Consider the following 13,349-nt stretch of genomic DNA (forward strand, 5'->3'; position numbering starts at 1 on the left):
AGAGCAACGCGTTCGGCTGTTCACCCCTTTCGTTGCGTAAATCGTGTGACTGTTTACGGCAGCTCCCGACACGGTCTCACACGCGCTGTGGAGTGCGGATTGCCCGCGGCAAACCGGCTGAGTTTATCTCGTAAGGTGTCTTTTTCTCTTTTTTTTGTCCTCTTGGAACTGCGCCTCCAATGATTCTCTTTTCGATTTCTACGCTTTTATGATATTGCACACTCATAATAGTGAGCTAAGAAAGCGGTGTACTTGTAGATCGCTATAAAAAAACGCTCACGCGCCCACAGCTTGTCAGTATATATATAGATATATACTCCAGGCACGTTTTTCGTCTGCGTTACGTGGTTCCTGTGGCATGCATGCTCATCCAATAAAACTCTCGTCGATAAGCAATATAGCTCTGTGCTTTCCCTTCGCAGATTACGGAGTTTAACAAGAACTCTCTTGGGCAGACAGTAATCCGCCCATAGCGGTTGAAAGCAACGCATACTGTGTACACTGTGACAGTAAATAGAGGGTCTTTTAGCAGTGCCCTTTTGTCGTATAATGAGCGCGAAAATATTCTGCACCCTCATGGCCGCCAACGTTACTAGAACAACGTTGGTGGTCGAGGCAGAAAGTTGTTTGACAGCGAGGCTGCTCATGAGATCGTTCCTTGTGCACCCCGTAACACAAAACTGTAATGAATGGCCATGCACCACAGAAATTGGGTGAATCCCGCAGAGAACTTCTGTTAAAAAAGAATAAAGCAACAGTCAGCCGAACAAATGGCTGCAGTGTGATGGCTCTTAGCCGAAGACCCCGAGTACATTGTGACAGCTCTAGAAAACATGAAATTATTGATATGTGGAGTTGAACGTCCCTAAAACCACCGTATGATTATGAGAGACGCCGTAGTGGAGGGCTGCGGAAACGTGCACCCAAATGTGAGCGGACGGGCCTACAGCATTTTCGCCTGCATCGAAATTGCAGCCGGCGCCGCCGGGATTCAATCCCGCGAACTGCGGGTCTTGTAGGCCCGTGTGCTCAGATTTGGGTGCACGTTAAAGAACCCCAGGAGGTCGAAATTTCCGGAGCCTTCCACTACGGCGTCTCTCATAATCATATGGTGGTTTTGGGACGTTAAACCCCACAAATCAATCAAATCAATCAACCTGCGGGTCAGCAGCAGAGTACCTCAGCCACTATAGACCAACGCGGTGGGGCTAGGGAACAGGAAAACGGCGACTGCGAGAACCCCGAATCGATGGAAGGCCTATACGCCAACGACGACGGCTTAACTCGAATCCCTATACGACGAGAATCAACGCAGAAATAGCCTATAGCATCGCAACTAGAAACAACCTGCATAACATATACAGGGTGTTTCAAGAAACGTGTCCAATACTGTTTAAAAATCAGAAAAAAGACGCGATTTGCTCGCTGTCTTCACCGTTAGTTTCAGGCATCTTAAGGGGGCTGAAGACATAATTTATGACATCAATTAGGCACGTTAAATCAATTAACCATTTAAGTAGTAGAGTTAGGTCAAATGAGATAATTGAGGTCCTCGATGCGAAAAACGCATTGCCACTTTGAGATTTTGAAAAAAAAAAGCGGCCTGAAGTAATGACTACAAATTAACAAAATTCTCCTACATTCTGCGGCGAAACCGAAACCAAAGAACCGATGAGCGCAACTAGCAGACGACTACAATGCCGTCACTGTTGAAAACGGTGCCTACAGGAATACAGTTTTTCAATGTTCGTTATCGTACGTGCGTCATGCGTGCTGTAATCGCGAGCGCAGCACACACGCACAACCAAGTCGGTTGATGGTTGATGTAACAACGCTCCCTCATTTCAGTTGCGTTCTTTCGCGTTTCGATTTCGCCGCAGAATTGGAGAGAATTTCATTAATTCGCAGCTAATACTAGAGGCCGCTTTTCCGAAACCTCAAAGTGGCAATCTGTTCTTCGCAAGAAAGACATTAATTCTTCCATATGACTTCAGTGCCTAACTCCACTAATTAAAAAGCTGATTAATTTAACTTTCATAACCACTGTTCCTAGTGATGTATTTAACCGTCTTAAGATGCCTGCCGCTACAGAAAAAAGCAAATGTCAAGAGAGCGAGCAGATAGCATCTTTTCGTGATTTTGAATCAATATTGCACACATTTCTTGAAACACTCTGTGAGGCCAGTTTTGTTGCTTCAAGGCTTGCGTAGCTCAGTGAAGGCGTCACCAATTTTTATTTTAATCTGCAAGAAGTGTATTATTCGATGTTACTTTCATAATCTCATATCGTTGCCATACGCAATGAAAAACTTGTGCGGCTAAAATCTTTTTCAAAAAGCTGCGTGTCAACGATGACGGCACGGTATGTTTGCGTATACGTGGTCAAAAATAAATCTCGAGCCCCTCACTATAACGCGTCTCATATGCGCATTGCATTGGAGTGACTTCATTTGCGATAATATAAAGACGTGTGCTCTGATTTGGGTGCACGTTAAGGAACCCCAGGTGGTCGAAATTTCCGGAGCCCTCCGCTACGGCGTCTCTCATAGCTATATGGTGGTTTTGGGACGTTAAACCCCACATATCAATCAATCAATCAATCAATCAATCAATCAATCAATACAATAATATAAATATTGTTGCGGGAGCCCAGATAGGGTTAAAAAAACAGCTTGAAAGGGCCCTGTCCATCGTATACGCGTAAGTCAGCATAACGTACACTTTCACTGGGCACGCGTTGCTATTCATAATAATCAGCATGACTAAGTAAACTACATTATCATGTGCACACCCATCATAAGATAGACCGGTAATTGCATTAATGCCATCAATCATGTTCAAGAGGTGCACGCACTGCCATTTGTTTATTTATTTTCTTGTGTTCTTTTACCGTTCGCCGACGTCAGTGCGAACAATGCCGCTGGGGCACCCGCTATTATTGGCACACACACTCGAAACCAGCCAAAGGCTGCATCGTAAGTGCCTGTTGCGGCGACCGAAACAATGAGGCGACTTGCTAGTGCCAGCACATGCCGTGCAGTATACAAAGTTGAGCGTATATATTCTCCTTCGATCGATCACGTTTGACCGTGCGCGCACACTTTCACTTTCGGATGATGTGGCGCGAGAGTTCACTCTAGTGGCGTGTACGGTTGTGCATACCGCTGACATGGCTACAGTAAGTGCCCGCTGGAAGTGGTGGTACCGAAATGCGGTCGATCTAAGGCGTCAGTAAGAGTTCTCTGTACTCTCTACTCTTGTGCCTTACGCGCTGAGAATGATTACTTCCGTCTAACACGTTCCCCTCCTTTTATGAGAAAATAGTTCATCAGTTGAAATAATAATAATAATAATAATAATAATAATAATAATAATAATAATAATAATAATAATAATAATAATAATAATAATAATAATTGATGGCGATGATGTACGCCTTTCTGCAGATATTTATTTACGAAGTCTGTCCGTAAGCGAAATTCTGTGAGCATAAAGTGTGCCTCGTAATGGCACACGGGTGATATTTGCGTTGAGGCCCGTGATGATGGGTTTGCCAGGTATTCCCATCTCCGGACACGCTCTGTGTGCTCTTCTATTTTTTATTCTTTTTTTTCCCCCGCTTCGCGCTCTCGTCTGCTGCGCGCGCCCATCGCTCCCCCTGATGGGCGTGTTTACTTTCTCCGGACTCTCCTTTTTCTCGCCGCTGCAGAAATAGGCCCATCAAGGACGCGTGCCGCGGCCCGCCAAGGCACGCATCGTTTATGCGGTCGGGCGCGTCCGCGGCAAATCTGGGTGATACACTTTCGTTTGCCACCTCGGCTGACTCGCCGTGGGCGCGCCTGGCCCAGTTTGGGCGTCTGCCACGTTCCGCCAAGGCATTCGAGCGCGAAGGGGGGCGCAAATTTCGCCTCAGCAGAGGAAGAAGAAGCCCTTCCTACGATCTTCTTCTTCCTGGTGTGGCGCCAGCTGAGTGCTGGCGTAATCTTCGCGGCCCCGGAACCGCAGTCCCGGCACATCGAGCACGCCGGGTCGGCAGGAAATGGCCTCCCGATGGATGGCGCGCACATCACGTGCCCTCACTAGGACGTTTGACTTCGCTTCTTTTCAAGCACGTAGAGTTTCCCTACGGGGATGCCCTGAGTTCAGTTGCCGGGGGCCTAATCACCACCGCCCTTTTATTTGGTACTTTATGGAGCTCTACTTCTTATTAGCACTCGTTAATGTTCAAGAAATCGTTATTTTGCCGTATAATAAACGGTTCTGCGCAGAGGGTGTCGTTGCGAATGGTTGCATTAATAACCCGACGTTCATATAGATGAAAACGATCACTGCCTTCAATCGTGAGCCGTTCGAAACGAGGAGGATAGCACTTAGGTAAGCAACATGCACTGCGTGTAATCGTCACTACGCTGTTGTACAACGAACTACAGGGTGCTTTATTTTAGACAAAAATTTTAATTATTGAAACTGTGAGAAGGATTGCGATGCGGGCTCGTGCTAGCACATCTTCAGTAGGTTACCTTGTCGTGCATATACATGACAGGACAACATAAAGGCTCATATACAGACACAGGGCGCTAATAACCTCCAGCATTGTTTACTTTAAGAAGCCAGAGTATATTTATGCACTCGCCGCACGAGTCACACCCATGTGATCATGGTGAACAAAACGAAAAATACATTGAAATCTCAAGGCAAGCGCAGGTATTTTAATTCTTTTTCTAACACTGCCAGTGACTTCTCGCTGGTACACATATCTCCAAGTGCCACAATCTGTTCGGCTTCCATTATAAGACATGTTTAGTGGCGTATTCAAGGAAGGCGTGGTTCAACTCGCCCTCCCAACATTTTTCAATTTTGCTTGCGGAAACACATGCACACATACAAATGCACGCGCTAACATGCATCAAGTATAGTTAAACTCCCCCCCCCCCCCCAAAAAAAAAAAAACAACTATGCCCCTGGTCATGTTGTTTAACATTTACATCTACCTGTTCTTTTGGTGGCTTCAAAGAGGGGAACCTCATTGATGCAAATTACAATGGGGCGCAAAGAAAACATCAGCTAAGGTTTTTCCAACTTTATGTGTTCACGCAAGCTGCCATTGATACATCTTCCTGATTGCCCTGCGTAACCCTTCCCGCACGTTAAGTCGATGCTGTAGTTTACTGATCAAGTCTTACATTCAACGAACTTATTCCTATTTTTACTTAGCAGCTGTGAACACTTGTCTGGTTTTGTTTTTTCTGAATAGGTTGGTGAGTTGATTAGGCACTGAGAAAACATCAGCGTTACCTCGCCATGTGATTTTCTTTAGTTTATGCGAAAACCGGTGGATGTAAAGTATACTGCAGTCGGTCGTATGTTGTCCCTGTTGCAAACGTCTTGCATGCTTTCAGGGAAAATTACTAGCGCTTTGCGCTTGATTCAGCACTCCTTCAGCGACTGACACTAAAGACTGTCCGCGATAACTGCAGCATGTCTTGTAGGCGCACTGTTTTGCTGTCAACGCTTAGTCGGTGCAGTCAACCCAAGACGTGTTAAGCGAGTTGGTGGGACACATTTTCGAAACTCCTCTTTTGATTGATATGTGGGGTTTAACGTCCCAAAACTACTATATGATTATGAGAGACGCCGTAGTGGAGGGCTCCGGAAATTTAGACCACCTGGGGTTCTTTAACGTGCACCCAAATCTGAGCACACGGGCCTACAACATTTCCGCCTCCATCGGAAATGCAGCCGCCGCAGCTGGGATTCGAACCCGCGACCTGCGGGTCAGCAGCCGAGTACCTTAGCCACTAGACCACCGCGGCGGGGCGGAACTCCTCTTTTAACTAATTTAGAATTGGCTGAGTGATAGCGTAAGAATGATAGCACCATCATGCCAGGTCATGACTGAAGGTAAAGCTAACATCTAAAAACTTAATACTTCCCTGTGCGGGAACTTCAAATGTAACTTCTAGCGGACAAAGGCACTCGTGTACAGCAGTAAAACATTGAAACACTGTGTCAAAAGTAATTTTACATACATTTAACAAAAACTAAAAAGAAACAGAACAAATGTAAAGATTCTAACGACCTTTCTTTCACTGAGACTGGCACATCTATATCTTTGTCTACAGATTAGCTATACACAGGTTGCTGAAAACTGGGACTAAGCAGGATCCTGCGTACAGACCCTTTATTTATGCCGGTATGCAGGGTATTATTTCTTATTACAAAGTTTGATTTCAGATTCATGCGTAAAAGTTCCGAAAAACCACCAGGTCTGCACGGAACGCGGGGCACGGACACAGAGAAAGCTGAAAGAGTGACCTTTCTAGAGCCTTCTTATACATTCTTCGGGTAAGTGCTACAAACACTTTTGCAGGGTACCCACTACGCTAAAAATAATATTTTTGTATTTAGGGATACATCCACTATGCCATCTTACGGAGACACGTGGTGCCCGCTACACATTTGAAATAAATTTCTGTGTTATTTTTTATGCTGTGGTGGACGACGAGGAAGAATTGTGATTAACGCTATTGTAATGGGTTGTAGCATTTGACGACCCATTCGTTACGCAATTCACATTGTGTGACGCCTGGTTGTTGCTTTTCTGTTCTTAAGCACTTTATTGCACACATTACCGCAATTCCTTTCCCAGCATGAAGCCTGCCATGGTCAAATTGCAACGGAGTTTCCAGCACCGGCGTATCTCAGTGGTAGAATACTGAGCCGGCACGCAGGAGACTTGGGTTGGAAACTTAGTCTGTTCTCGGTGTTTTTAATTACTTTTCTTAATTACGCGCGATAATGGTGACGGACACCGGCGGCGGCGGCGGACAACTACGGTGCAACGACCCCTGTTGTGGTCCCATAAGCAGCTTTCGCTGTAAATAGCATTGATGCAAGTTTGTTCAACCTGCTTCGATATGTCCATGTAAAGGTGTTCGGGTCGAGAGTCAGAAGCCTCCGGGCGTACAGAGCATGCATGAGCTCGGTTCTACAGGGCTGAGGATCGCAGCGATGTGTAGCGTCAAGGAGAGCGAACAGAGGAGGTGGGCCACGGCCGGAGTCCGGCCACCAGTCCAGCCACGGTGCGTGGCGCAAAACTTACTGTCGAATAGTTTCTGCACATTCAGCCCGACCCGACACATTGCCAACCATGTCAGGCTGATCGAGTCAACCCATCCGCCTGCTACCGGGCTGACTCAGCCCTACACGCTATCGATGTCATGATTCTGGGGAGGGCAGGTGTAAATTTAATACCGACAACAACAACTGGAGTTTCACGAGCCAACACGACCATATCCTTATAGGGCACGCCCTATAGGAGGTTTCCGGAAATTTAGACCATCCGGTGTTACGGACATAGCACAGCTCGCGCGTCTCCAGCGTTTCGCCTCCATGCATGTAAATGCCACCGGCATCGAACCCACGACTTTTGGGTCAGCGTCCGAACGTGCACCGTCACCACTGTCCCACCAACACCAGCTGGACTCGACCCCCTATGGTCACGTTCATGCGCAGGAACCCTGCGCACGGTTCATGTAGAAGCCCTGAAACACGCATGCTCTTCCTATACTCAAAGCTGAATGAAGTCTGCAGGGTGTCCGCGTAACAGCGATTATTACCTTTAAATGTATGCAAGCTGATGTTGGTGCCTCTAGCGGTTGCCGGCTCCTCCTCCGGCGTGCGACAAAGAAATGGACACATAATGGTTTAATACAAACCCGTGGCGACAGGAAGCATTTCTTTTCTAGTAATACTTCAGGCTACAAACTCTTCGCGATACAGCTGTAATAGCATGCTTACGATGCTCGTCGCAGTGATGCAGTCACGACTGATGAACGATCGAATGCGAATTGTAAAGATACTTTAAATAAACTACGTACTGAGCCAGAGCGTAACCACCGGCACATCGCAGTCTTCGCTGAGCGTCACAGGGTTCGCATGCGGGATTTTGCGATACGCGCGTGACCGGGACGCCTGAATACACCCAGCAAAGAAAGACGCTTGACTGATTCGCTTTGCCTTCGGATAAAGTCGTTCACTGACCTCTACTGGGTGCTCCTTTTTCTATCATCGGCAAGTATCTCGAGCTATGATTAACGCGCGCGGGAAACCGCGTATGCACGAGCCATGTATTGCGCCACTCGTTCTGCGTCGGAGCAGCCGTCGTCCCGGCAGGGCGTCGTTGTTACAGGCTGATTCCTGCGCGGACGGAATCGGTGATGAGACGGCGCTATACGGCCTGGACCGGTAATCGTTACAGATGATGCGCAGCGTCTCCAGACTGGGAGACACGACTTCGCGGTGGGCGACCGATGTCCGAGGAGCGGGCGCTCTGCTTGCACCGCGGTTCGCCGCCGTCTCCCACCCTTAACCGGAAACACGATGTGACGGCGGACGGCGTCTACATGCTCTCTGTGTACCCGCCCCCCACGTGGAACCCCTGGCACCCCGGTTCACAGAGCGTCTCCATGCCTGTCAACTGCATCCCCCCTCCTCCCGAACCTCCAAGCTGTAGACGTTGTCTCTGTGTCAAAGACCAATAGAAAACTTAACCCTCTACATTCAGGCATATAGGATTCAGGAACAATTACCAGTACTCAGTGTGACCAACAGCCTATCTTCAACGAATGGTGTCCAACTATACCTTCTGCTGTACATTTAAAGTAGTTATCCGCCACGGTGACTTAGCGGTTACACTGCTCGGCTGCCGCCCCAAAAGATGCGGGCTTGATCCCGGTCTCCACGGTCGCATTTCGGTAGAGGCGAAATGCTGACCCGTGTACTGTGCGAAGTCAGTTCACTTTGAAAGAGCCAAGACCGTCAAAATTATCCAGAGCTCTCGATTAACGCGCCTCTAATTGCCTGAGTCACTTTAAGATGTTAAACCGCATAAAACCAACCCAACAACCAACCAGCCATTCAGAGAAGTTAACACACAGCGGTTACTACTAAAGTAACTCATTATTTTCTCATTCACTTACGAACAGCTTTCTTGTGCATTTCACTCGGTTTACCCCTTCCAAACACTATACCACAGTTTTCTTGTCACGTTAAATTACACGGTCCTCATTTCGCATGAACGCACTTCACTCACTCATCGCCAGGTAATAGCTGCACATACGATACTTAATGGCATCTTACAGTTTTCTTGCTCCCTGACGAAGAGGGTCCCCTTCTCAAATACTAGTTGGACAGAAGCCTTTGAAATGCCGAGACACCAATTACTTCACTGCTTTTGGAACGTGGTTCACGGAATGGAATTACACGGACGCTGTCGTGGGCTTTCTCGAATAGCGTTCGATCATTGCACAATGGCGCACAATGATGAAGAAATTCGCCATCACCTCTCGATCGATTGCCCCCGCAGAGCTTCGTATATAGGCAGCAGTTAAAACAAGAACAACACGTAACTGATCCTCACCTATTTTTCTGACTCTCGAAATCGCTTGGTGCTTGGTCACTGAAAACCACTCACCAAACACCGCTGAATGCATTCAAACACTTCTAAAAAACGCACCATTTAACGGGCACGGTGGGTCTTCGTTGCAGCCATGGAGGAAGGAAAGAACTTTTTTCATTTGATGGTTGCAGCGCTGCGCTGGCTGCAGCGCTCTAGAGCCAATAGGAGACTAGGAAGAGCGATGATCCCTCAAGATGTATTCAACCCCGCCGCGTCGTCTTCTCGGCGTGTCGATGGCGTCGAGAAAACGGCAGCGCCGAGAAAAAAACAAGTACGTAAAAAGTGGCGGCAACCACGCAGAAGGGCGTCTTCCGCCTCGGAATTTACCAAGCGGCTGTATTGCGCTATGTGACCCGTAGGTCCTTATGCGATGCTTGTATTTGCTTTTTATTTGCGTCGTGACGCTTTGACAGCAAAGTATCCCTGACTATTTTGCCCACTGTTTCCCCCATGCATCCACTCTCATATTCGCGGAGACAAGGCTTAGCAGGCTTGCCTAAACGAACAGCGGATCTCAATAATAAGGATAAAACATACGTGACGCTTTGTCCTCCTCGTGAGATATAACAGATTTCGCCGTTTAATAAGTGCTGTCAGGGCAATACTCGGTAAGTATAGCAATCCCGTGTTCGGTTATAGGCTGCTGCTAAGCAATCGCGAACGTCTCAACCTTGCCATTGATAATGAAATTCCGTAAACAGCTATGTTTCGCTCTGCAAAACACACGCCCTGCTTACACCTCATGGCTTCCACCCTGCTGCAACTAAATTAAGGACGACGTGTCCCTTTGGTATTTGTCTGTGGGGGCATGTGTGTTACATGTACCGCGCTTATATTTATAAACGCTCTTGTGCTATGAAACTTGCTTATGGCATGCCATATGTCTCTGTGCGGGTTCCTTATTCGTTTGTGCATGCACTCTAAAAACTAAGAGAGTGCTGGGCACTCTCTTTGGGACAGTACTTTCTTGTCCCATATTTCACTCTCTTTTCTAGAGTAAATCGCCTCTTGTTTAGGCAACTCCCCCTAAACAGAGTAACATAACGCTGCCCGAAGAAAAGTAGCATGACCCCCCCCCCCCCCCCCGAAGAGAGTAGCAGCGCACCTCACGAAAAAAAAAAATAGCAGAACTAGAGCCCATATTGTAATTTTTAATTGTTTTTGGTGTATTTCCTCTTGCGTAGACCGTAAGAATGGCTAAATACGAGCACTACGACAAAAAAAAAGGAAAATTAAATGTGGAAACAGATTTGAATCTTTGACTTCTAGACGCATAACAGTTTGTGAGTCCGACACGTTAGCCACTAAACCACACAGAAAATCGCTGAAGGGGTGTTTATTTCTTCATGTTATAAGTAATGTTAACGACATTGTTAATATGGATGAAGGTGGTGTCCAGATTCGATTGTTTGCCGATGATTGCGTGGTTTTTTTAAAGACATTAATTCTATCAATGATCAAATTAGCTTACATAATAGTGTAAATAATATTCTTGAACGGTGCATGCTCTTAGGAATGACACTAAACCCAAACAAAAGCGTACTAATGCGAATGACACATCAGAAATCACCTTTGCTTCATACGTATAAATTGGGTACATCCCCCCCTGCAAGGAGTAACCCAATACAAGTATCTAGGAGTCACCTTTACCAACGCGTTCACATGGAATGACCACATTAGTAAAACTTGCTCCTCAGCCTTCAGAAAGTTATGCCTCCTGAGGCACAAACTTGAAAAAAGCACCTTCCGATGTAAAACTGATATGCTATAACATCTTAATCAGAACCAAACTAGAATACGCATGTATAGTTTGAGATCCGTATACAAAAACTAATATCAATAACCTCGAGAGAGTGCAGCGAAAGGCAGTTAGATTTATATTTAACAGATTCTCAAGACGGGATGCACCCACAGAACTTATGAATGCTAACCACATTGAACCACTCGATATGAGAAGACAGAAGCACAGACTGGAATTTCTTAAACTAGTTTACACGAACAATTCACCCCTAGACTCATCTTTATTTCTGTCGCCCCTATCAACCCCAACCACTCGTCACCGTAGACTAGATGCATTAACACCCTACTTCGCGAGAACGAATACATTTCAAAATTCTTTTTTCCCTCGTACAATAGCTGAATGGAATTGTGTAATCGAATCGACACCAAAATGCTGATTATTAATAATTAGTTTGTATAGCGTTTCGCCAAACGTATTGACTCTATTTCTGTATTAGTGTTCTTGTTTCATTTATTCTTTTTGTTTTCAACATGTTCCCTGTTTTACCATTTTATTTACCCTCCATGCTCGGAATACGTGTCCGAAGTATTTGATAAATAAAATAAATAAATAAATAAATAAATAAATAAAATGTTGAAGATATGTCTACTTTTTTTTGTTTAGACGCGTAGATTTGAGTGTCTCCGCGCTTCTCAACTAACCAGGCTGTAGCTAACATGTTTACCGTGTTTGTTTTGTGCTTCGTAAGATCAAAACGTCTATCCGACACGTTATTTTTGTACAGCATGCAGAAGAAGGAACATTAGCGCAACCAATTATATGAACGTCATGGGCACTGACTCTCAAAGTGGTTAGTCATTTCCGCCTTCGAAACATCGTGCATCTGAAGTGTCCACTAAATAATTTAGTTTTTGTTTTCACCTCATTCGGACATATTTTTGGTCATTCTTGTTCACGTTTTACGACTAAAGCCACCATACTTCAGTGTAGCTGTAACGTTAGGTTTACGGCACCATCGCCCGTGTGCCATGGTCGTAGCGACAAGAATTAATATTAATATAAGGAGAATGTCATAGCCGTTTGTGTTGAGTTTCGATCGTGACCGATTAAAAAAACGTATAGTATTCGCTTATTTCACTACACAGATCAAAGGCTAAAAACATGGATATTAAAAGTTCCAAGTGCCATCCAGTGCGCTGAAATTGACAGGCGTCCGCTGGAAAGGCTGTTATTTTTGTTAATAATCTCTAACGTCTCAACAAACGAATGCAGTACGTTTCACAGCATATATGTGTGGTTATTAGGTATTGCTAATCCCTCGTGGTGAGCCGACGCATCTAACAGTAATCAAGAGCAAGAGTATAACCCCGTTTTACTCTCTGATGCCTGAACAGTATACGGACATTTCGCTCACTCAAAAAGAGGAACAGTAGAAAGCTTTTTTCTCTCTCTCGTTTCATACGGATTGAAAATGAATTTCACTTTATCTGATGTTTCGCGAGAGTGGAACACTCTGAAGAGTAACTTGGCCTTTTTACTCCTGTGATGCCCTCCACAGTTTTTAGAGCGTATACTTCATCTGTGCAGCTGTTTACTTCAGTCCGCATTGCTTCAATAGGTATGCGTGTAGAATTATGTTACATGACACACAAGTATAAAGGAATTCGATGCGGCGAAACTTGTTCTCTCGTTTTGCATTACTGCATGTTCCTCGGTACATGAGGCTACGTTCTCTAGTTTTTTTCAGACCTGTGTGATGTTTCGTTCTTATCTTATTACGTAGTATATTTGTAGTTATTACCCCAATTATGGAAAAATAAGTGGCCCTCACCATAACCGGTGCACTATATTTTTTCTACCTTTTGCATTTTTTAAATACGACAAGTAGGCGCTGCATTAACGTTTCGGTTAGTCAGTGGGTTTATGTGAAATGCGTATACGTTTATTTGACCTGGGAGTGTCATTACGTAAATTTTCTATTTGTATATAAAGTGATTCTTTTTAAGGATCAGCTTCATTGCCGCCGAGATCGAGCTACGATGACGAAGGTTGAGCTGTTTAGCTGATTATCATTTACAAACTGACAGTACCAGTCATGTGGGTAGTTTAGGGGAGGGGGGACTATCCCCCAAATTTTTACATTTCGTA

At 45.5% G+C, this 13,349-nt stretch overlaps 1 protein-coding gene across 1 annotated transcript in view; it reads right to left on the bottom strand.

The window, feature by feature from the left end:
- LOC119176032 (uncharacterized) overlaps nucleotides 1–13,349 on the bottom strand; it is a 113,412-nt gene that overhangs the window by 70,869 nt on the left and 29,194 nt on the right. The gene's annotated exons all lie outside the window — the stretch shown is intronic.

Source organism: Rhipicephalus microplus, chromosome X, assembly GCF_043290135.1.
Source record: "Rhipicephalus microplus isolate Deutch F79 chromosome X, USDA_Rmic, whole genome shotgun sequence".
NCBI lineage: Eukaryota > Metazoa > Arthropoda > Arachnida > Ixodida > Ixodidae > Rhipicephalus > Rhipicephalus microplus.